The sequence below is a fragment of the Gordionus sp. m RMFG-2023 genome, chromosome 2 (assembly GCF_954871325.1).
Source record: "Gordionus sp. m RMFG-2023 chromosome 2, tfGorSpeb1-WG-v2, whole genome shotgun sequence".
Taxonomy (NCBI): Eukaryota; Metazoa; Nematomorpha; class Gordioida; order Chordodea; family Parachordodidae; genus Gordionus; species Gordionus sp. m RMFG-2023.
Window position 1 is genome coordinate 4,554,020 of NC_088776.1, and position 6,137 is coordinate 4,560,156.

Below are 6,137 nucleotides of genomic sequence, written 5' to 3' on the forward strand. Positions count from 1 at the left end.
AATCATAAATGTCGAGAAGACAGAAAATTAGATACGTTTTAACAAAAATCTATATCGTTTTAAAATCAATTTCTTCATCCTCTCGGAAAATTTGGGTTAAATGATTCGAGTCAACGTATTTTTCTAAATTACCAACCAAATTTGCAAAATATTGACCAAAATTTATTAAAATGTAATGAGACCCTAATTATTTAACATATGTTGTAACGGAATCACGTTAACGAGTCCGGTCTCTATATATCATCCCCCCATAGGAGAAATAAACATAATCATTGCTGGGATTCGAACACGTAACCATCGGATTGGTAAGCGACACTCTTGCCCACTAGGCCACGGAGACATTCCAAAAATCACGATTTTACAGATATATATTATAAATAAATTTGGTAGTGCATATCCAAATAAAAAATAAACAAAATACAATTTTGATAGGCTTTCTTTCTTTCTTTCTTTCTTTCTTTCTTTCTTTCTTTCTTTCTTTCTTTCTTTCTTTCTTTCTTTCTTTCTTTCTTTCTTTCTTTCTTTCTTTCTTTCTTTCTTTCTTTCTTTCTTTCTTGACCTTCATGGGCCGGGTCGACCCGCGGCCCGCAGGGTGGGCCTGGTATGGGTCTAATATTATATTTTCTATTATCAGGCCTGGGCCGGACCTGATTTAAAATTTTGTTTAAATAGTCTCGGGCTGGGATTGGGCCTAAAAATTATTAAAATATTTAGATTATTTAAAACAGTTGCTAATTTTAAGAAATATTGCCTTTTTCTTCTTCTAATAATAACGAATTTCAGTTTCGTAAACAAAATGATTGCCCTAAATATATTTAAATATTGTTTTATTTTCATTAAATAAATTTTAAAAAAATTGAATTTTTGGATATGGGCTTGGGCTGGGTTTCGGAAATTTTTTCGAAACTTATCATGGGCTTGCCCCGGGCTTGTAAATTTTTTTTTAACATTAGATATGGGCCGGGCCGGGCTTGGGCCTTAAAAATTTTTTACTCCGGGCCTGGGCCAGGCCTGGTCAAAAAGTTAAGCCCCATGAAGGTCTCTCATAGGTACTGATACCTTAAGGTAGTGACCATCATTAACCGAAAATTTGCTCTATAGTAGACTAAGAAATATAATTCATTTATTTGTCTTTATAAAAAAATAAACACTTATTTTATAGTTAACTAAAAAAAATATGATTTTTATCTAAGGGTTTAATTTTTTTAGAATAATAGCAGGGAAAAAAAGAAGATAATTAAATTTCGCTTTATTTTCGGATAAAAAAAATAATTTAAAATTTTAATTATTTCCGACCTAACGATATTACATATACTTATAATATGATTTATTATTTCAAATTATTATGCGAAAATGATTTTTAAAAAAAAGCAATTTAAATTTATCTGTTTGTTTTTAAAAAATTAACACTTTAATTAAGCTAATTTATATTATAGGACAAATAACAGAGACTTTAAAACCTTAAAATCGTAAAAAAAATATTTTAAAGATAATTAACTCAGTTAGTTTTATTTTATTTTTCTTTTGCCAATTTGTGTATTTGGCCAAAAAAATTTCAAGTAATTATATAATTTTCCTGAGGCGAGTTAATTAAAATAAGCGCTGCAAATTTTTTACGAATACTTAAAAGCCTATAAGTTGATATAATGAGTAAAAGGCGTGTTTAATACATCCAAACGCTGATATTATTGACCAGGTTCGAGTTCTTTGGGACTTTTTTAAAAAAATTGAGCTAGTTGGATATGTATGTAGAAAAGAGATCTGCAAGATCAGAAACCAAAAAAAACTCTCTTCGTGAGCAGGACTGGACAATTAGTGCAAAATATATAATTTTTTTTCTTGGAATATTATTAAAAAATTTTTTTTGAACCTTTGAATAAATACAAAATTTTTTTTTAAAAATTTAGAACGAAAGCGTTATCAGGCCTTGTTGCTTTGGAATTTATTCTTAATTATATATATATATATATATAACAATATATGCATCTGATATCGGTGAAACAATCAAGTTCTTATGCACTATATAGAATTAGAGGAGTATTTTTATATTGTGTGAATTGATTACATAATATGTCAGAAGATAATGGAATTTTGGCATTTCATTAATTTTTATATGAAAATGGTTAACCTATTTATTTTTTTAAAAAAATATTACATGACAGTTTTAATAACAAGTTCTTGTCCGAGGGAATACTTATGTAAGATGGATTAAACTGATAATTTAGCATATTTTTGACAAATATTTTTTAAGGATATTCTAACAACAGTTTAAATTTCAAAGAAAATAATTGGAAGAGACGAGAATCCGAACATACTACAATTGTGACACCACAATGTTAATACCTTATAAAATTTAATTACACACGTTAATATTGGGAAAAAAATTTCTTAGATCATTGTGAGGTACTCCTTTAGGATACATTGGTGTTACTAGTTGTTTCTTGATAGATGCAAAAAGATTTTATAAATTTTTTCTCTAATATCTTATTTCCGAAAACTTAACCAAGTATTTTTTTTAATGAAGAAATACAGCCATACTCTCCAACAATGTATGGATTTCATTGAAATCTTCTTTGACAGTTGCAATGTTGTTAGATATTTTCATTGTACTTATACATGATAGCCTCTTTATAGAACTGTATTTGAACATTTGAACACATTAAAAATGCTAAATGGTTTATATAAATTGGATAAAAATAGGATAGAACATGCCCCAAAAAAGGCAAATACATCCCTTGTTTTTTATAACTCAAAATTTTTTATTTTTTAAAAATTTAGGTTTTCACTGACTGGAAAAAATAGAGATGAACGGCATATAAGATTTTTTTTTGCCTTATAAATTTGCTTGAAAAATTTTATTCAGCAATATTTTGTGGCCCCAAAATTTTTATTAATATGATAGACCCAGTCTCCGCTATAAGGTTTAACATTTCAGTTCTTAAATATTCCCTACATAATATACCAAAACACGAATTCGCGGGTAGTTGTGGCATTATCTTATTTTAGTTAATCAATATATTTACTTATTTTGAACACAAACTGAATCTTGTATTTATATAAAAATTCTAGTATCGAGAAACTGGTAAAAGATTAATTGTCGTTAACGAATGCAGGTCATCAAGGAAGTATAATTTTATAATATTGTTTCTAAAACCTTGCGTTATAATCTAGTTCTTTATAAAAGCATTTAATATTGAAAAAAAAGGAAACAACTAAAAATATGTTGGCATTTTAAATTCGATGTATATAATGTATTATTCTAATAAAATGTTTGTCGGGTAGCGCGACTTCAGAATTATTTGAATCAGAACCTAAGATCTTGGATGCGGCATTATGCATATGGTTTGGAATCGTCCTTCGGTTCATAATCAGTCAAGGGGGATATTGTAGTTTCTATCGATAAAATGTTTCCTCCTCTTATGCTAATCAAGTTATCCTCTATATAATATTATAATCTGGAAAAATAAAATGAGTTGTTCCCATCAGAGAGGGATAAGCGGAGGCCAACCCTAATTTATTCGAGATTAGAGTTAATAACTCTATGTCGATTGAACCGGCCTTTCGAATATAAACAGTTTAGACCAGCTAGTTATCTATCTGTTTCGATGAAGTGGATAGTTCGGTTTTTTCTGTGATTAAATTTTACACCCGTCTAATTATCAAGTGGCTCTTATTGTTTGTGGTATGATAAGAGCTAATGGATTGGAATTACAAACATAGATTAACTTCTACAACAGTGCATATTTTCTGTCATTATTAGCAAATACAGGCAGAGTATGCTCAGCAATAACGAAATTGATTCCAAGCAGTCGGTTAAGTGAATAAGATGTAGAACAGTTTGATCATTTTCGAAATAAATATTAGTCAGATTAAAAAGATTGGTTAAACTTAAAAAGTAGATATTAAATTGCTATCATTAACCCTGATTCCAGAAAGGATTTCAAAGTATGATAAAAAAAAGAAGTTACAGAACACAGGGGTTAATTGGAATAAAGAGATAAGTGCTCATAAAGAAAGGGAGAATATTATAAACGCTCCTCAAGGTAAATAAAAATTTTTTGGTATATTTCTTGAAAGGAATATATATATATATAAAACCATGAAAACTGAATAAACTTAAAATTTTACCGGGGTCGGAAACCGACCAGAAAAATTGAGAATGAAGAAGGATCTTTTCAATCTTAGTAAAACCCAAAATTTTAATCAAACAGATGTTTATATGGGGGCTAATTTTGTTAGAGATATATTGGTATGTGTACCCCCTTCCCTTGCCATACACTCCCGAACTAAAAGTATAATAACTATCCATCGTAAAAAATATAAAATTTAAAAAAAACCATTTTAAGAAATTAATTGTTTATTTTTATTTTTAGCCAAACCTCTCTCTTCTTTCTCTACCTTTTAATTTTAGTAAGAAAATAAAAATAATTGACAAATTGGCAAAAATCTAAAATTTTATCTTTTTTGACAATTAATTTTGATTTTAATATATTCAAATCACCAAAATTAAAAAAGTCATTATTTTCGATTAACATCCAAAAACTTTTGATAAGTATATAAAAGTAAAATATTTTTTTTTGGAGATTTATAAAATTATTTTTGCGAAAATTAAGAATGAATATTATAGACAATCGCGCTTTTTTTCTTCTATTATGTGTCATATCAACCATAATGTTAGTCAAAGGACGTTCAAGTAAAGGGAAATATTATATATAAATGAAATATAAGGTAGATTATGTTCTATTTAAGTATACGTTAAATTTTAGCGGACCTTTTAAAAATCGTGATAAGAGTAAAATATAAATATTTATAACCTCCTCTCCCACCGACAACAGAACGATATCACGACCCGTACTGCCCCTGTAAACCTGATACCTGCCCGCCTCTCTGCTATATGTACTGCCAATACGGAAATGTCTTAGATAATAATGGTTGCCCAATATGCAAGTGCAAAGAACCTGAAGTATGCCCCCCTGTCTGCAAAATTTATTGTCCATTCGGAAACGTCTTAAATGGGGATGGATGCCCTATATGCGAATGTAACCCTGACCTTAAGACTACAGCGATTCCTTTCACCACTGATGATGTTAACAATGGTAATGACGGGGACCATGATGGCGATGGTGACCATGACGGGCGCCATGATGGGGGTTATGAGCATGGCGACTATCATAAACAAATACATTATTGAAACCTTTTGGGATGATACTTTAGAGAATATTTTATACAATTTTTTTGATTTATATTTTTGAAATTCTTATATATTTAGCAATAAATTTAAATAAATTATATGTGTTATTTTGATTATTTATTTTTGAATATTGCTATTTGACGGGAGCTATCCACGTTAGTGTTATAGTGCTTTCAACCATATAATTTATTCTTTCTCCTTATAGCGATAATCTGACAAAAGAGAATCTCGAATATATATATTAATTGTGTAGATTGCCATAATTTATTGATAAAATTTTTAAAAACCATCCTTTTTGTAACAATAAATGAATGTTTATCCTATAATCTATAGGCTTCTGGCAAAAATATCGAATCTTTTGTCAGAAAAATTAAAAAAATTATCCAATCGGGCACATTACTAGCTATGTTTCCTCAAACATATTACGTGATTCCAAAAATGTTGAGATTTATATATTTAAAAAAATATGATGAAATCATGTGATGAAAAAATTTTGAGACATATTTCATGAAATGAAGTATATATAAAACAGATGATTATTTTGATTGACAAAATTGAAATCAGTTAATTTTAAATCTTAGTCAGAATAATAGGGATTAAAGCGTTATATACTAGGAATTTAGTTCGTCTAAATTATTTTTCTTTAATTATTTTGTTTAATATTTTTTAAAAAGAAGTTAAAAAATACTGTCATTTTATTTATTTATATTAAATCTGAATTTTCAAATAAAAATTCATGTTAAAAAAACTATGTTTAAATATTTGAAAAAAAAAGATATAATATTTATAAAATAATATAAAAAAACAATATATAAAAAAAAGAAAATTAAATAAATATTATTAAGTTAAAATAGGCTAAAAAAATTTCCATGCATATAAGAAATATAGGTGAATAAATTTCGATATAATATTTGCCGTAAATAACCCTGAGATGTTAAACGTAACT

At 27.9% G+C, this 6,137-nt stretch overlaps 1 long non-coding RNA gene across 1 annotated transcript; it reads left to right on the plus strand.

Annotated features, from left to right (window-relative positions):
• The first annotated feature begins 4,513 nt into the window (after window positions 1–4,513).
• On the plus strand, window positions 4,514–5,307 carry LOC135924692 (uncharacterized). Its single transcript, XR_010571359.1, has 2 exons — window positions 4,514–4,693; window positions 4,836–5,307. It is a non-coding gene; the product is annotated as an uncharacterized LOC135924692 (long non-coding RNA).
• The last annotated feature ends 830 nt before the right edge of the window (window positions 5,308–6,137 follow it).